The sequence below is a fragment of the Tachyglossus aculeatus genome, chromosome 2 (assembly GCF_015852505.1).
Source record: "Tachyglossus aculeatus isolate mTacAcu1 chromosome 2, mTacAcu1.pri, whole genome shotgun sequence".
Taxonomy (NCBI): Eukaryota; Metazoa; Chordata; class Mammalia; order Monotremata; family Tachyglossidae; genus Tachyglossus; species Tachyglossus aculeatus.
The window spans coordinates 29,491,077-29,510,802 of record NC_052067.1 but is presented as its reverse complement, the minus strand read 5'-3'; the positions used below and the strand labels follow the sequence as shown (position 1 = coordinate 29,510,802).

Sequence of the window (19,726 nt, the reverse complement as noted above, 5' to 3'; positions counted from 1 at the left end):
ATATGTGTTTCTTTCTAATCGAACACTGATTCTTTTTGCTTTTTTATGTGGGGAGCAAGGGAAATATTTGATTACATATTTTTAGAGTTCATCTAATCTATTCATACAAATCTAAAGAGACTGCCACCCTCTAGAACATAAAAATAAACCAGAGACTACATCTTTCCTGAAATATCAATAGAATGAAACACTTTCAATGACTGTTTAAAATAGATTTTCTGTAAAATAAAACTATTTAAAGTTGAAAATGATAGTTCAAGACGACAAATTATTGGAGTCAGAGTGTATGGAAAATATAAAACACCAAGCCATCTAGACAGCATAGTCAAGTTCGACTATAAAAGCATATGAATTAAAATAACTGAGCATGTATTAGGAAAATTATCCCAATTACATTTATAATGAAAATGATGGGCTACATCAATGAAAAGCAGGGTGTCTCATAAATTGACACCTACAGAAAATAGGTATGCTCTCTTTGAGAAGCAGCAAGGCCTAGTGGAAAGAGCACGGGCCTGAGACTCAGAGGAAATGGGTTCTACTCCTGGTTCCGCCACTTGTCTGCTGTGTGACTTTGGGCAAGTCACTTACCTCTTCTGTACCTCAGTTACCTTATATGCAAAATGGGAATTCTACGCTTCCTCTCCATCCTACTTAGACTGTGAGCCCCAAGTGGGACCTTTTTTACGGTATTTGATAATCGTTTACTATGTGCCAGGCCCTGCTCGAAGCTCTGAGGTAGATACAAGGTAATCAGGTTGGACATAGCCCATGTCCCTCATGGGGTACACAGTCTTAATCCCCATTTTACTGATGGGAGACCTGATTATCTTATATCAACCTCAGTTCTTAGAACAGTGCTTGGCACAAAGTAAGCACTTAAATACCACAATTATTTTTTAAAATTATTATTATTGTTATTATTATTACTTCTGCCCAGATAGAGATTCTTTAATAGAATTTTCAGGATTGAGAATGCTTCATTTTCTCACATTATTTCTTTTCATTCTCATTCCCTTCAAGGCCCTACTGAGAGCTCACCTCCTCCAGGAGGCCTTCCCAGACTGAGCCCCTTCCTTCCTCTCCCCCTCGTCCCCCTCTCCATCCCCCCCGTTTTACCTCCTTCCCTTCCCCACTGCACCTGTATATATGTATATGTTTGTACATATTTATTACTCTATTTATTTATTTATTTTACTTGTACATATCTATTCTATTTATTTTATTTTGTTAATATGTTCGGTTTTGTTCTCTGTCTCCCCCTTCTAGATTGTGAGCCCACTGTTGGGTAGGGACTGTCTCTACATGTTGCCAACTTGTACTTCCCAAGCACTTAGTACAGTGCTCTGCACACAGTAAGTGCTCAATAAATACGATTGATTGATAAAGCATGAATGTTGTCAGGGGATACTGTTCTGTAAGAAGTATATAAAAATATAGAATTTACTGCACAGCAAGATTTAAGTTCACTCTATTCCCATATAAGAAAAGAGTAAATTAGAAAAGTTAGATATGTATGTAAAGTAGATCAAATATTGTTCAGTATGTTTCATGTCAGTCTAATATGCTCCATGCTCGCAATGGCTATAGAACTAATGTATCAAAAAATGGTCTTCAAAATGCTAGGACAGTTAAAAGTTAGGCTCCTGGAGAACAAAGACATACATGAAAAACTGTGCAGCAACATTACAACAGTCCTTTTGAAAAAAGGAAACCAAATATAAAGAGCAAAGGACATTTCTTCATGTTTCTGTCTTCCAGACACCTAGCAAAACATTACCAGATGAAGTAACCAAGACTGGTTCAATGCAAGTGACTCATTTTTGAAATGTCTACTTGCAGCAAAAAAGGAGGACTCCATCAACGGTACCAGAAAATACTTCATGACAACAGCAAGAGTGAGACTTACCAATGCTTGTATCACAACATGTAAATCACTCCCTGATCATTATCTCCCAATCTGCCATCCTACACAAATCCCCTCACCGTTCATAACAACTCTCCACCACAGAAAAGACCTCCTAACTCAAGATCCATGTTTCACACCATCATCCCACACTGACCCTCCCTACCACCATTTCTCTCCCTTGTGACCCAAATCTTGCTTCCAATGCCACCTTTTCTACTTATCCCTTTCACTCCCTCCATACTATACATTCCCTTCAAGCACACCTTTTCACTGCCATTTCCTGGAAATTCTTTCCACCTCGAGCCCTCTCTGCTCATTCCATGCCCCTTTACTGAGTAGGTGCTCAATAAGTATCCTGAACGATATTACGGAACCTCTGAAGAGTGAACAAAGCTCTAGCCTCATCAAAGACAGGGAGGGAACCTGATAAGAGGGCAACCTTTCAATAACCTCACCACATTCTCTACAATTGAAAATGAGGCTTTGTGAAACACAGAAAACTTTCCAACAAGCAGAGATATATGGCAGTTGTCCCAACTATTGAGGAAGTCATCACTACAGTCAGAGCAATGAAAAATGGTACCTGTGGGCATTCCTTATAAAATCTACATGCAGTGAAGGGGCCACCCTGATTAAACACTTACACAAGTTCTTCCTCTTAAGGAAAACTGAGGAGTTCAAAGATGCCACTTTGTGAAGGGCCACTCTTGACCGGACCATTTCCATTTTGTCGGTCAAGTTGCCATTCGTCCTGCGGAGAGCACATCATGATCACTGGTGCAGTCTGCAAATGGATGGAACAACCCTTGACTGGAATTGCTGATAGTGAGTGGAGGGTCCAAAAACGTATGTGTGTGTTGTGAGGGGAAGGAGGTGTACTGCTGAAAGCAAACGCAAGGTCCCCAGAACATGAAAAGTGATGTGTTGCCATAGGCACTGTCAGCACAGCAAGGACGCAACCCTCAGCTGGTATTCCTGATAATGAGGGAAAGGGGCACCAGAAGGGTGGTATTCAACCATGCCTGCCCTGATTAGCCAAGAAGGTGCCTCCCCAGGACAACACCCAAGTGGAGAACCTAGCTGGGCCAGATACCCTATAAAATTCAGCACCCGGGGGACACTCTTGGTAGCAGGACATCTGTACTCACCCCTACCCAGAGTGTGGGATGCCCGTTTTGTGACGGCCTGTACCAGAATAACCAGGAAGAAACCAAAACGAATGTGAGCATTCCCTGCTGTTGACCTAGGATAGAGTTCGCTGTCCCTCTTCATGCTGAAGCAGACATAACTGAACTACAGGTATGTCCCCTAAGCACCTGGTTCTCAATGTTTAATTTGCTTCTGCGATTAGCACAGTTGGACCTAGGTAAGACGGGTGGCTTGGGCCTGGTTGTCATGACTTTCACTTTGAATGCTAGCATACTAGATAACTAGGTGAGCCCGGCCACTGAACCTTGTTGTAATGACTGTTTTCCTGGCAGACAAGATGACTTACCAGCGGCCTTAAAGAGCCAGTGTGTTGAATATTCATGATCCTGTCCTTTTGTGGCTAAATAAATCTATATTCTAAATGGCTAAGCATAGCTGGTCTGTTTAACCCCAGCTTATACAGACGGTGAAAGTTCGATCCCAGAACCTGGGTTTTAACAACCGGTGAAAGTCCTTCATTCCCAGCTTCAAGAAAAGAGAGAAAAATCTGATTGTGGCGATTACCAAGTCATTACTTTCCTCTCCATTCCTAGTGAGATCCTACTCACAGCTTTCCTAGACCTGCAACTGAAGACTAGCAGTGTAAACACACTCCCAGAATCAAAATGTGGCTTTGGATCACAGCGTGGTTCAATGCACATGATCTCTGCAGCCCACCTGATACACAAACGGCACAGGGAGCAGTACTTGTATATATCTCAACAACAGATGGGCAGACAGGATCACAACCAATGATGTCACAGAATGAAGTCAGTTTCTAACGCTGAAGCTATGCTCCACCTCAACAGAGTTTTGCTAGATTGAACACAGTAGGAGAAAGTCAGTATGTGAAACTGGGAAACAGAAACAGGCCAGAGGAGTCCTTTTTATGATAGAGTAAAACAACACCTTAGAAAATACCGCATTTCAGCTGAAAACAGACTACCACTATGGCCAGACAAGTATGATGGACTACATTCTAGGGAAAGAGACCCTTATAGGAGGAAAAGCTATGAAAGATCTAAAGACAGGGGATGACGATACCAATAACACCACTGAATAAATACCTTTGATTAACTGACAAGGGGAAGAAGTGAAAAGAGTACTATACACTGACTATAGCTCTCTAGACTGTAGGCTCGTTATGGGCAGAGAATGTGTCTGCTAATTCTGTTGTATTGTACTCTCCCAACTACTTAGTACAGTCCTATGCACATAGTCAACATTCAATACCACCAACATCAATTAGAGGTTTAGTTATTTTGAAAACAAAGTCATTTCAAAGCTTTAGGGTCAGCAAATCAAGAATCCATGAAATGAAACAGCTCAAAACAAAGAGTCATTGTTGGATGGAAATATGAGTTGGGCATAAAGGTAACCAAAATAAATAGCCCTGAGCAATCTGGAATAGGATAAAAACTTGAAGAGACTAAAAAGACCTAATGTAACTTTCTTGAAAACAACCTTTAAAAGGAAATAAGCATCAATATATAATGCGGTAAAGATATTTCTATGCTTCTGCCAATGGAAACTCATAACAAGTTAGATATTGGAACACCAGTAAATCAATTGTAATTACTGAGCTCCTACTGCTGAAGAGTATGGTTCTAAGTAGTCGGCAGACTAGACCAGAAACAATATACTTGTTCCCTGCCTACAGGGAGCCTGGAATTCAATACAAGAGACAGACAAAAAATAATTTACCAATGTGGAGGAACAGGAGGAAGGCTAAGGCCAAAATAAATAGTAGTCCAAGTATGTCAGAATGAATCATTCATTCATTAATTCATTCATTTGTATTTATTGAGTACTTGAATACTTTATTGAGTACAGTGCAAAACACTGTACTAACTGCTTGGGAGAGTACAACAGACACATTCCACAATGAGCTCATAGCTAGAGGGGGACATGAGAAGAAATAACTGAATATACACAGAAACAAGTGGTTGAAATGAGTATAAATACAGGCTAGGGGTGGCTGCTGGGTAGACAATGTGTCCCATTTTTTAATTACATGAAAAAAATTTATTAATTATACGTGATCAAAATGTACTCAGTGCATTTTTATGTACGCTGGGCACATTGATAATATAGATATTTATTGGTTTCTCAAGCTCATAACTTTGACATCATCCTTGACTCCTCTCTCTCTTTCCACAGCAGCGTCAAGCATACTACTGCCCCCCCACCACACACATACGCACGAATTGTCCATTTACTTCAAATCTATATTCCCTTAAAACTCTTCTTGTATACAAGAAAAGCATGGTACCTATTCAATGGATAATTTAAATAACAAAATTGCTCGATCCTGTAAAGATTTCTTCACAGAAATAGTTTAAATTATTTTTAAATTAAGTTGTGCTTTTTTGAATATGTATTTTGACTCATCATATCCATGCATTTCTTGAATGACCTTTCACAAAATTGTTATTCCTTCACTTTAGCAATCTATTCTGTAAAAAACTACAATTCCCCAAACTTCATTATAAAATCTAAACAGTTTGTTAAATTCAAACTATTTACATCTATTTTTCTTCCCACCTATTTTTCATTTTCTCTCACTTTGTGCAGATAAAAACAATTTAAAGATTATATCTTCCAAACACTACAGTGATTTCGATCAAACCTCCCCAATCTACAGCTCAGTGGAAGAAAAACAGAACAAAAGGACAAAAAAAACCTTCTAAACCTAAAGAATACATTTATTCAGAGGAAATATGTAAGAGGTTTCTATTCAATATTTAATTTAACAGGAACACCATTATATGAGGAATGAGAAAAGAGATTAATCAGGTAGTTTTGAGAAAATTGAAAACCCCTGTTATGATGTATGTGCTGAATAGATAAAAATTAGGAAACTGATTTTAATGGAAACTCTGAACTATACTGTGGCAAAAAATCAGAATGAGATTAATCTTTAAAGAGCAGGAACTTTAAAATAACTGTTAGTGTCAGAAGTAAACTGGAATCAAAAATGAACTTGTTAAAGAAAAAAAGTCAGTGGTCAAATACTGTGTGAAGTGTTTACTGAGCTTCCTCTTTCAGTGCAAAATCCTGAACTTGGGAAGTTACAAAGGAAGAAGACGTCATGATCCCGGGCCTTTTTAAGAGCTTTCAATAAAATTACAGAGCTAAGCCCCCCGTACAATTATGTTATTAAATAGCCAGTGATAGATAAGAAAGTAGAAACCTGAATCAAAATGACCAGGAATTCCTTTGGGATATCATGAGCATATGTATACAATGTGTCTGCCTGCCTTCCTCAAACAGTAGTGTTTTTGGAGTAACCATTTAGTGTAATGCATTGCATGACATGCTTTGGAAGTATAAAACAAAGGAGTGATGTTTTCCCTGCCCACGAGGAGCTTCACTCTACTGAAGAGGCATACAAATATATTTACAACTAAGCTAATTGAATATATAGGAAAGGGGGCAGGTTTTTTGCGCTCCAACATATCTACTACATTGCTCAGGACACAGTAGATGCTCAAAAATACTACTGAACAAATGGAAGCTAGGAAAGTAGAACAATTCAAAAACAGAGTACAGCACAACTTCAAACTCGGTGACAAAGCAGTGGAGACCACTGCAGCAGAAAGAGCTAATTGGAGGCAGCAATCAGCAGAACCAGCTCCACTGTGAATCAGAGTTTATGAAGATATGGACACCAAAGGGCTAGCTCAAAAACAGAGACCTGTCTTCTATGGGGCAAACTCACCAGTGCAAGTAAAGAACTACATTTATGTATGCACTGCGGGAAGGGAGTTTCAATCAATGCATCAATTCCTGGATCGGTTCTCAGCATTGAGAGCAACATCTCTGAGAGATAGGCGTATGCTTATATGTGCATAGGAATTCCAGGTGTAACGCTTGAAGCACTTAAGTTAGTGAGGAAAAAAAACCTAGTGAGTTTTGAAACAATTATTTGATTAAAAATCTACAGGCAAGATTGTAATCTCCTTGAGAGAACAGACCATGCCTTTGAATTCGGTCAACCCTTCCCAGAGAATAGGAGTAATAGTGGTAGTATTTATTGAGCTTTCAGTTAGTGCAGTGTACCATACTAGGTGTATAAGTAGATTTGAATAAAGTGGTACCTTCCCTTCCCACAAGGGCTTACACTTTAAGCGCAGGTGCCATTTAAAGTGCTGTGCATGCATCACAAGTTCCAAAGAAGATATTGTCAATGAAGACAAGAAAACTCAGTAAACTGAGGCTTACAAAATGCAGCAACATTTCATTGAATTATTTCTTCAGAAACTACAGTATATCACAACATTTCTGTCACTTTTGCAATTCCATCAAAAATCAGGTTTTAACATAATCTTGCCCATATTAGCAGTAACCCTGGCAGAATAGAGCAGAATGTCATACTGACTCTAGAAACAACATTGAGCAATAAGTTCTAAGCAAGTAATCCTGAAAACTGAAACTAGATTGAGATAGTAAGGCAAGTTTAAGGATACTGTCAAAGGGATTTTTTTTGTTTTGTTTTTTGTTTTCTTGTTTAATTTCTTACCCAGGGTCAACAGTTTATGACAGAAAATCTCCCTTTAAACATCCACCCCAACCAATAAGGATCCCACACCCGACCCATATACGTTCAGGATTTTAATTTTAAACACCCAGCCTCTCTCCGCTACAGATCTTATTGCTGAATTCAGTAACTCGGAAGTGGCAAACACGGTCACCGGGAAAAGAATGCAACAGCTCTGGATCAAGTCGGAAGTGAAACATTCCTGGTCTCAGTGGTGCTTTCTAAACCGAGAAATGGTGATGTGGCAGCCTTATGTTACGCTGACATTATTCATGTGACATCACACGCTTCTCTTTGTCCATAATGTGCGAGGGTCTTCAGGAGCAATGCCAGATGCAGAGTGCACAGACTGCACCCTAGACCCCAATCATCCAACTTGTAGTCCCTGCTGCTTATCACAGGGGGACCAGGGGAGACAGTGCAGACAGCAGTGCAAACCCACAGTAGTAGAGGATAAACAAATAAAACACAAGCCCTCCTATAGGTGGGATCGTCCTTTCCCGAACTCCAACAAGAGTCCTACACAAGCATGAAGTAGGGCATACTTGTCCATCAATTGCTAATCAGGTAGCATTCATGTTCAGGGGCATCCTAAGTATCTGCAGTATCAGCTGATTGAGGCCAGGGAACGTGTCTGCCAACTCTATTGCACTGTAATAATAATAATAATAATGATGGCATTTGTTAAGCGCTTACTATGTGCAAAGCACTGTTCTAAGCGCTGGGGGGGATACAAGATGATCAGGTTGTCCCACGTGGGGCTCACAGTCTTAATCCCCATTTTATAGATGAGGGAACTGAGGCTCAGAGAAGTTAAGTGACTTACCCAAGGTCACACAGCTGACAAGTGGCGGAGCCGGGATTCGAACCCTTGACCTCTGGCTCCCAAACCCGGGCTCTTTCCACTGAGCCACGCTACTGTACTCTCCCAAGCATTTAGTGCAGTGTTCTGCACATAGTAAATGCTCGATAAATGCTGCTGATGCATATAATACAATGTAACCTAAATGGAGAAGATGTCCTAAACACTGCCTACCTCAAACTCAAAACTACCATTTAATGTCCGTACCTTCTCAATTTCCTTCTTGCCCAACTATCTGCCTTCGTCACTTCTCAATTTATCTAGTCTGACTTCCTCAATACTTAGGCTGGCAGGAGAGTGGGGCCGGGGGCAGGATAGTGGCGGGGGTTGGCGGGGGGGGAAGAAACAGACTGAACTCATCAAAATGGATCTTGGCCATCTCATTGATACTCTGTGCCATCACACCGCAGACAAAACTGCCCTATAGCAAACCTAACACAGGTTTACAAAATCCTACCTCTGGTCCTCTTCCGCACAAGCACCAGGTTCTAATCAAGTCACTGGAAAAGGCCTGGTGCAGTGAGACCACATGGTCTATTCTACCTACTCGTTATCAATTATCTCTCTAGACTGCAAGCTCGCCCTCTTCATTGTAAGCTCACTGTGAGCAGGGAATGTGTCTATTTATTGTTGTATAGTACTTTCCCAAATGCTTAGTACAGTGCTCTGCACACGGTAAACACTCAATAAATACAACTGACATAATGAATGAATTATCCTGCTGCATGAATCATTTATCCACAAAAGCATTCAGTTCATGTCTCCCCACTCCTTAAGAATCTCCAATGGCTGGCCATCCACCACCACATTAAAAAGAAACTCCTTACCACTGACTTCAAAGCACTCAATCAAATCTCCCCATCCTACTTCACTTTACTAATCTCCTACTTCAACCCAGTTGACACATTCCACTCCTCTAGCACCAGCTTAGTTTTGGTGTTCCGATCGCGGTGCTCCCATCACCCCTCCCCCTTGCCTGGAACTACCTCCCCCACCATATACACCAAACCACCCTCTCTCCACCTTTAAAAGCATTACTAAAATTACATTTCCTCTAAGAACTCCTCCCTGAATAAGCCCTTTTTTCCCCAGGTCACTCTCCCTTCTGCGTCATCTACGCACTTCTATCTGTGACCTTTGGACATCTGACAATCACCCCACTCCCAACCTCACACCACTTATGTACATATCTTTAAATTATATACTACAGACTCTTTATTTATTCATATTAATGATTGTCTCCCCCTCTAGACTGTAAGCTCATTATGGGCAGAGTGCATTTTGCTAATTCTGCTGTACTGTATTCTCCCAAGCACTTGGTAGTAAGCGTGCAAATACAACTGAGTGATCCAGTGTGGTCACAAAATCCATGTGGCTTGCAATTAGGTGGCAAGTATATTTAATTCCCATGTCTGAGTATCTATAAAACACAGTGTCTGTGAATGTGACCACACATTTCTTCAATGAACATAAAATGATCTATACCCGACACCAGTTTATCCATGTTTTGATAACCTTAACTCTTTCCATGACTGTTTATATTAGTCTTTTAACCTTGGGATGAATTGCCATTCCATATTTAAAATTTTAGCATTTGTCTTTCAACACTTTGGATATTATATTTTTCCAATAAAAAAAACTATTAAAGAAACCACAAAAATCACCAAGAAAATATTATGCTGTACAAGTCAAGTCTAAATTACAGAAAAATAATTTTCTCTAAAACCACTGTCTTTGATAGAATGAATTATTTCTAAGACTTGGTTAAGTAGATAAATTACTTCTCTGATTTCAATTCCTGTTTTATGGAATTCTATAAAAGTATTATGAAGATATTTATGACAAAGTTCTGAATTTTAATTTTAGGTCTAAAAAAATGAGTAAGTTTGTATAGCATTAGGCTCTTCAATTTATCTGGGCAACAGGAGGTGGTAATTATGTAGTTGGTGGATCTACTGATGATTCTTTGACTTGATTAAACTACCTTTTCTTCCTCTTGAGGTTTTTGGGTTTGCTTTTGCAGCTCATAAAAGATTGAACCAAAGATGTTCTGAATGTAAAATGGAACTCCCGTGGTTTCTGCTCAGGACTGTATTTTAGTATTACCTCTATCTTGAGACAGGACTGCCATTGTTAAATTCCGTAGTACAATAATCCCTTATCTGGAGGGCGGATACTATATTTTATTGTGAATACGAGAATTAAAAATTGTGTGTTCAATAGGAATTATTCTCAGTATTCACAGGTATTATGGAAGGAATTGGGTAACAGAAAGAGAATAGTACAATAATTTAAGAGTAATAGTCTTCAATTGCACGAATTGGCAAGTCATACCTAAATAATTTGCTCATCCATTAGACCCCACCAGCAATATTCCACAACTTATCTCTCTACTCAAAACCTCCAGGCACTCTCCAATTTTGTTGAAAATATGGAAGACAGACATGAACTTCCCCAATGGCCACCTCAATCAATGTCCTCATGCTTCTGTTTTTATATTACCCTTCTGCCCAGTTGCATGGCAACCAGAGATCTCCTATTTGCCTAAACAAACTATACTTCAGTCGGTGCTTTCAACACCATCCCCTCTCAACTTAAAAAATAAACATATCCACTTTGTCCTCTCTCTCACTACCTCTCCTTCAGCTACTCAATCTCCTCAGGCCTCCACTGCCTGCAATTACGCCCATCTCAATCAACCAATCAATCAATCAATCGTATTTATTGAGCACTTACTGTGTGCAGAGCACTGTACTAAGCGCTTGGGAAGTACAAGTTGGCAACGTATAGAGACAGTCCCTACCCAACAGTGGGTTCACACTCTAGAAGGGGAAGACAGAGAACAAAACCAAACATATTAACAAAATAAAATAAATAGAATAGATATGTACAAGTTAAATAATTAAATAGAGTAATAAATATGTACAAACATATATACATATATACAGGTGCTGTGGGGAAGGGAAGGAGGTAAGATGGGGGGATGGAGAAGGGGACGAGGGGGAGAGGAAGGAGGCGGCTCAGTCTGGGAAGGCCTCCTGGAGGAGGTGAACTATCAGTAGGATTTTGAAGGGAGGAAGAGAGCTAGCTTGGCGGATGGGCAGAGGGAGGGCATTCCAGGCCAGGGGGATGATGTGGGCTGGGGGTCAACGGCGGGACAGGCAAGAACGAGGGACAGTGAGGAGATTAGCAGCAGAGGAGCGGAAGGTGCGGGCTGGGCTGTAGAAGGAGAGAAGGAAGGTGAGGTAGGAGGGGGAAAGGTGATGGACAGCCTTGAAGCCCAGGGTGAGGAGTTTCTGCCTTATGCGCAGATTGACTGGTAGCCACTGGAGACTTTTGAGGAGGGGAGTAACATGCCCAGAGCGTTTCTGGACAAAGACAATCCGGGCAGCAGAATGAAGTATGGATTGAAGTGGGGAGAGTCATGAGGATGGGAGATCAGAGAGAAGGCTGATACAGTAGTCCAGATGGGATAGAACGAGAGCTTGAACAAGCAGGGTAGCAGTTTGGATGGAGAGGAAAGGGCAGATCTTGGTAATGTTGCGGAGCTGAGACCGGCAGGTTTTGGTGACAGCTTGGATGTGAGGGGTGAATGAGAGAGCGGAGTCGAGGATGACACCAAGGTTGCGGGCTTTTGAGACCCTTATCTCCCCTGTAATGAAACAAACATTCCATAAAACTACTATGCCCTCCAGTTGTCAGTCAGTCCCCATTGACCCATTCCTGCCTAAACACTATGACTGCGTTGGATATACTACAGTGTGAGCCCTTTGTTGGGTAGGGATTGTCTCTGTTGCTGAATTGTACTTTCCATGTGCTTAGTACAGTGCTCTGCACACAGGAAGCACTCAATAAATACGATTGAATCTACCCACTGATTTCACTTCCTCTTCCACTTTGCACTAGGCCACATAGAGAAACAGCAAGGCTTAATGGATAGAGCATGGCACCGGAAGTCAGAAGGACTTGCCCTAATCCTGACTCCGCCACTTGCCTGCTTTATGTCCTTGGGCAAGTCACGTTTACTTATCTGCGCCTCAGTTACCTCATCTGTAAAATGGGACTGTGAGCCCCACATGGGACATGGACTATCTCCAACCTGAGTAACTTGCATCTATCCCAGTGCTTACCATGGTGCCTGGCACATAGTAAATGCTTAACAAATACTATTAAAAAAGTAAATAAAATAAATAATTCTGATTGATAGTTGAAAGCCAGAAGGTGAAGACAAATCTTCTTGGGATACAATGATTAGAAATGGGGAACTAATTGAAGAAAGATTTTAAAAAGATACAGAGGAAAAATTATAACAGCACCAGATGGGTGCACAGGAAATGCAACAGAGGAAAGAGAGCCCATTTTTTGTGTAGCAATGAGGTGCCACTAAAGTAAATACATAAAATCAAAAAATTTTGTTTAAATTAGCTTCTAATTTTATAGGTAAAGGAATAAGTCCAGCAAGCAAAAAATCCATTCACATACTGAATGTGAGGCAAAAAAGCAAGAAATAGGTCAGAGACCTAAAGACTAAAGACTTTAGAGAAGCATCAGAGACTAAAGACACAGACATAGAGAAGCAGCATGGCTCAATGGAAAGAGCACGGGCTTTGGAGTCAGAGGTCATGGGTGTAAATCCTGGCTCTGCCACTTGTCAGCTGTGTGACTTTGTGAAAGTCACTTAACTTCTCTGTGCCTCAGTTACCTCATCTATAAAATGGGGATAAAGAGTGTAAGCCCCTGGAGGGACAACCTGATCACCTTGTAACCGCCCCAGCACTTAGAACAGCTTTGCACATAGTAAGAGCTTAATAAATGCCATTATTATTATTAAAAGTAGTATTATAGGTAAGAATATGTATATTAAAAAATTGGAGCATAATGTATTCTACTTTATTTGCTATAAAATATTGAAAAGCCTCTGGAAAAGTTAATCATTCGACAGAAAAATTATTCTAAAGGAAGGAAAATATCAGATGTAATGATAATTTAAAAATTGTAAATAAGCAAAATTTATCAGAGGTGATAGGCCTGTCACTTCCCTAGCACACCAAATGGCAAACATAGCTTAATAGCCGTTAGTAATACACTGTCAACAATAGAAACATCTAAATATTTTAAAATAGCAATATATAAAAAGTGTAAAGAAAAATCTAGGATTATTGATCTATCCCAAAATACCTCACAGTGTCAGAGACAAATGATGAAAGTGAAAAAAAAGTTAGACACTAGAAAAAAAGAATCCCACTGAAGATTTAATTCAATTTCTTGCTTTTAAAATTAAACCTATGAAAAAAACACAATGCCATGATGTAGCGTAAACCCAGCACTCAACATAATGTTATTTTTATAACTACCGCAAATTTCACAGTCTTTTATTACACAGTAAAATCTGCTTGAGTAACTTAGGTTTTATGCTAAACATTACCCATTTTAATAATAAATAATCACTGATCACTACAAATGTCTGGTAACAGATCTTTCACCAACTATCAGATGGAATAAGGGACTTCTCTGAGTCACATAAATAAAGGCCTGTAAGATCTTAAATCAAAGCCATTGATGTAAGATTGGCTTCTCTATATTGACCCAGGTTTGAAATCGAGACTCAAAGATGCTGATAGAGTTAGGGTAGTCTAGTTTCAAATTCATTCAATAACTTTTAAAATTATTAGGAACATATTTTGTTCTCCCAAATTCAAGCAGCTTCACATACTACAAATGGAGATGTGTCCACTGATCAGCATTATTCACTTTCTGGCCGAATCAATCAATATCACTTAATGAACATGTTTTCCTTGAAGCAACACATCTTTGATCATCTAATAATTTTTAATTTCAGGAACTAGGCTCTGATTTTTTTTAAGTATTTGAGAAAACCACCTGATTTGTGAATTGGGATTGTAGAGAAATAGTTTTAATTAGTTTTGTATGTCACTGAAATATAGATGATTCTTTCCTCTATTCTATAATCCATTAATTTTTTTGTTGTAAAATATTAACTCATGTCGAAATAAGTTTCCAAAATCCCTGTACTTGTGAAGGGAGATGGGTTTGTTAGCGGTTCAGTTCATCTCTGGGACAATTAACTGCCAGGAATAGACTCTGCGCCCCTTAACTGGGAGCACAGACTCCTGCTGTGTAATTCTTCAAGGAAAATTGAATAAGTAATCATCCCAATCATGAGTTTTTCCCCCTAAATCTTGACATGGTGCATTCGCTTCAGAAAACCACATCACCTCGTGAGAACATCTACACCCCTGAGGTCATATTCTGCTAGGAAACAGTATTTTCTTATGACAGTAGCAAACAGCCATTTCACTGAGAATCAACACTATAAAGCAATGAGGTCGACTCACCAATCTTGGCAGCTGAGCAGACTAGAAATAATTCTCATGAAAGGAAGTATCAAATTTACGTACCATTTATTCTCAAGGAATTTCATCACTAAAAAAATGCCTGGATAAAATTAACATATCTATGGAATCATATTTTTCTTACCCCAAAGCAAATATATGCTAGCAAAGCAAACATTTGCAACTGAAACAAATATTTGGATTAGGGTTTGGGCATAAATAAGTACTTCCTTCCATAAATATTTGTCCATGAAAATGAGGCTTTAGCTTAAAAATTTCCCTAATGTGGATATTACTTTCGCTTGAGTAAAAAATGTGAACACTGCTTAATAATGGAATGCCTAAAGCATACTGAATATTGGAATGTTAGACAAAATTAATTTGTAGCCATGTCCAATGAAGTAACATTTTGCTCTCGTAGAGATACATTATCAATTTCTACTGCATTAAAAACCATCTTAGGTCCATGAAAAATTTACAGCTCCCTCTAGAGATTATGTTATATTACATTATATATAATATTATAATATATAATATTATAATATAATATATAATATATATAATATTATTATATTATATTGTTATATTATTCAAGTGCTTAGTACAGTGCTCTGCACATAGTAAGCGCTCAATAAATACGATTGATGATGATATGTCCTGACCAATATTTCATTTGGTAAACTCTAAGAGGATGTTTCCAGAACTAAAGAATTAAAATACCACAAAGATGGGAGAGAACTCAAGGGGTCATCCGAGATGGCCCTCGGCCTCCTGGGAGGTCAAAGGAGATTGTGGAATCCCATGACGGTTTACTTTTCTCAAATGTCCCACCCATCAAAGTGATGTTTTGGTGAAAACTGCCAAACTGCTCCTGAGATGACTGTATTTAAGGAGCTCAATGATGGTAATTTTGTTCTGACATTTGATTTTGGAAACAGTTATAGTTGTGGCTGATGAAATTGCTTCTAATCACTGCAAAAATTAATATGCCTTTCATCAGGTTTACCCCATATTTTTGATAATAATGATAGGAATATGAATACTGCTAAATTACTCAATGTAGCAGTAACTACTCTGAGTTGTGAGCGACAGTCATGCCATGGAAAAAAATCATGATTAAAGAAAAGACCAGAAATTACTTTTCATGTCTTCACAAGTAATTCAGTAAAGAATGTGGCTTATTAAAATCTAATTGAGGATTCTGATTAGCAGCCTTTCCAGCCATCAAGACTCCTTTCAAGTAAACACCTGTTTCACTATTAAAATTAATCAGTGGGATGTATTAACCTAAGGGAAAAACAGCTTTCTAATCTAACTGCCCTTCATGGAAGATTTTCAATGTGTTTGTGAATTCAAGAGTAGCTCAGACATAATAGAAATTCCTTTCACCTGTGTTATTGAATCATATTCCTTTGAGATCTTCAACATATATATCACAACATTTCTCAACCATGCATCAGGTATATTAAAATTACAATAATTTACAAAGAAGCAAAAGCAATCATAGTTACGAAATGCTTTATCAACTGGCAAGTGGAAAATATGCTTGCTGCCTATTTTATTTTTATCCTAAGATCACTGTAAGTGGAAAATAGATTCTTCACATATACCCCACTCTCAGCCTCACAGCATTTATGTTTATATTCTTCATTTACTTATGAATTTCTACTTCTCCTTCTAGACTGTAATCACCTCGTGGGCAAGAACTGTGTTTACCACCTCAGTTGTACTGCACTCTCCCAAGCACTTAGTACAGTGATCTTCATACAGTAATCACTCAAATACTGATGAGTGATTGAGCCTGTCAGGTTCAAGCCCACATATTTTGACACCCCAGGAAAATTTAAATCGTCCTGTCCAATTCGTTGACAAAGCACGGTGCTGTAGTGGGTGCCTCCTAAGGCAGAATGTTGTACTGAGTGCTCAGTTCAGTGCCCAGTGGACACTGTTAAAAGAATGAGCAGGCAGGTTAGGCTGTAGGGAGCCCCAGGCAGTCGGGTAGGTTTAAGAACCTGGAGATGCCAAAGCCACAATGTTAGGCAGTGCTGTATTTTGTCGAATCTTTGGAAAAAGCTGTATGATTTCAAACCATCCAATTAGAAGAGGATGGTACAGGAGTTGAAGGGAAGGGAGGAGAGGAAAGAAAAACACATCTCTCAAATGAAAAAGGGGCTGATTGCCTATATTTTACATCAGTCATTGGGGCTCTCAAGAAGGAGTTGCCTCCACTTTCGGGGAAAGAATGTACACTCACCTTTGAAGTGGAACCAAGCCTTTTTAAGGGGCTGCACGAATCTAAAGGGCCTTTCTACCAACTTTTCTATCTCTGACTTGTCGAAAGAAAGCTCCTAGAAATCTGCTCCCTGCCTGGTCCAAGACCACACAGTTTTTCTGTTAGCTATGTTAGTACTTGTGGGGAAAATAGGTCAGAGAAATAAGGATTGGTAACTTACTTTGGAATTCCACGATTTTCCCTTTTCCATGGTTTTTTCTTAAAAGGTTGTTCCTTGAGAACATCTAAATCTTGGCAGCTTTCAATAACTTCTGAATGGTTAATTTTGTGGGCTAAATACTTACTGGCAGTGCTCATCAATAAAACGGCGCTCAATTTTGGGACTAATTTCACCGTGATGTACCAACCCAATGCAAGATATTCATGCAATTCTGAATTACACAAAAGTCATTAAAAAGACAGGAACAAAAGAGGCATCTTTCCCTATCAGTGCCAATAACATAAATCCTGATTCTCTCTATTATGTCTGGAATGCCACACTCTTTACTGGACAGAAACTCTACTTCTGCCTTCTTTTCCCTTCTTTAGAGCTTGGGGTTGGGGATAATTCCATTGGACCTCATGCATACTTTTCTTTTTGGCACAGGAACAGAGTGGTACAATACAGTTGTTGCATCCTGAAGCCAGGAACAAAGGACAAGGGAAAGAAGGAAGGAAGAACAGAAGCAGCAGCCACTGGCCTTCCCAAGGTCTCCCCAATATGCCTTGGGCCATTTTTAGAACATATCTTCTTCCCTGTGCCTGCCATTTCCCCTTTGCTTCAATTCACTGTTCCTTTACCCAGTCTCCTTTTATACCATTTTGCTCTGAATTCTTGTCCCTCTTTTTTCCCCTCCCTCTGCTCATTCTGCCCCTATCCTAAAGTGGATCAAATTACTAGCTCCTTTGAAAGGCACTGTCACTAGTGCATTCTAGACATTGCTTTTCTGCTTCTCTTCTCCTTCAGTGCAATTATTTTCAAAATTTTGAAGTTTATTTTTATATCAAATAAAGCCATTAATTCCTATTCTACATATATCCAAATAGCTTTTGATTGTGTTTCATTCATATACAAGGGAGAAGGGCATGCTTGCCCTATTAAGCTGTGAATTAATTTGGTTTCTCTTCACTTAAATAAGCATAAAAGCATGTTTGTTCAGTTTGAATATCCAAGATCCTGCAGCTATTAGTGTTTTTAAAAATTGCTATATTTCCTGATCAGCAGTTACCACAAGAAGGCAAACAATGACTGTTACTTAAGCCAGTATCACACGATGTGCTAAAACATCTAGAAATAATCAAGGAAAAAGTTGCTAAAACATCATGTTCAATGCACCTTGGTGTCAGTTTAGCTTGTTGTGGGCAGGAAATATGACTGTTTACTGTCGCAATGTGCTCTCCTAAGCACTTAGTACAGTGCTCTGCATACAGTAAGCACTCAATAAATACTACTGAATGAACTGAATTCATTCATTCATTCAATCATATTTATTGAGCACTTACTGTGTGCACAGCACTGTACTAAGTGCTTGGGAAGTACAAGTTGGCAACATATAGAGACGGTCCCTACCCAACAGCGGGCTCACAGTCTAGAAGGGGGAGACAGAGAACAAAACCAAACATATTAACAAAATAAAATAAATAGAATAAATATGTACAAATAAAATAGAGTAATAAATACATACAAACATATATACATATATACAGGTGCTGTGGGGAGGGGAAGGAGGTAAGGCGGGAGGAATGGAGAGCGGAAGGAGGGGGAGAGGAAGGAGGGGGCTCAGTCTAGGAAGGCCTCCTGGAGGAGGTGAGCTCTCAGTAGGGCCTTGAAGGGAGGAAGAGAGCTAGCTTAGTGGATGGGCAGAGGGAGGGCACTCCAGGCCAGGGGGATGACGTGGGCCAGGGGTCAACGGCGGGACAGGCGAGAACGAGGCACGGTGAGGAGATTAGCGGCAGAGGAGTGGAGGGTGCGTGCTGGGCTGTAGAAGGAGAGAAGGGAGGTGAGGTAGGAGGGGGCGGGGTGATGGACAGCCTTGAAGCCAAGGGTGAGGAGTTTCTGCCTGAAAGCCTTAATGAGCTTCCAATGTTGAGGACAGAAAAAAATATGTTGATAAGTTCCTTTAAGAAAGTAAAAACTTTTAAAACCAAAAAGAAAAACATTCTTGCCCCCAATAATAAAAATTATGAAATGCTGAATCAAAACACCATCTCTGTAGATAAGAAAAACTTACAGAGACCACATGAAATGATATTTTTAGAATACTTACCATTCTTAAAATTACCATCGCTGAGCTGTTTTAATCTCTTCTGATGTGATTTGCCATTGTAGTGTATTTGAGCTTGAGCAGCAGAATTCAGCTGAATGTTACACACACTGCACAAAGTAAAGTTGGTTGGTTTCTTCTCTGTTTCTTGCTTTTCTGCAATGTCATCAGGTATTAATTCAGTCTCACTTTGCCCATCTGGGGCTGATGTGAAATCTGGGGTACAGAGAAGAATGAATTAAGGTGAATAAGGGCTCCTGGTTTCCTTCACACTTTCTAAGATTGATCCCCATCCTCCCCCGCTTAAAAGATTGGTGACTCCTTCTTTGCACACAGTA

At 39.5% G+C, this 19,726-nt stretch overlaps 1 protein-coding gene across 1 annotated transcript in view; it reads right to left on the bottom strand.

Annotated features, from left to right (window-relative positions):
• ZNF385D (zinc finger protein 385D) overlaps nt 1–19,507 on the bottom strand; it is a 478,212-nt gene extending 458,705 nt beyond the window's left edge. Inside the window, exon 1 of the mRNA XM_038768528.1 lies at nt 19,392–19,507. The gene's annotated coding sequence lies outside the window, so the exon portion shown is untranslated. The remainder of the gene's footprint in view (nt 1–19,391) is intronic.
• Between the last annotated feature and the right edge of the window lie 219 nt (nt 19,508–19,726).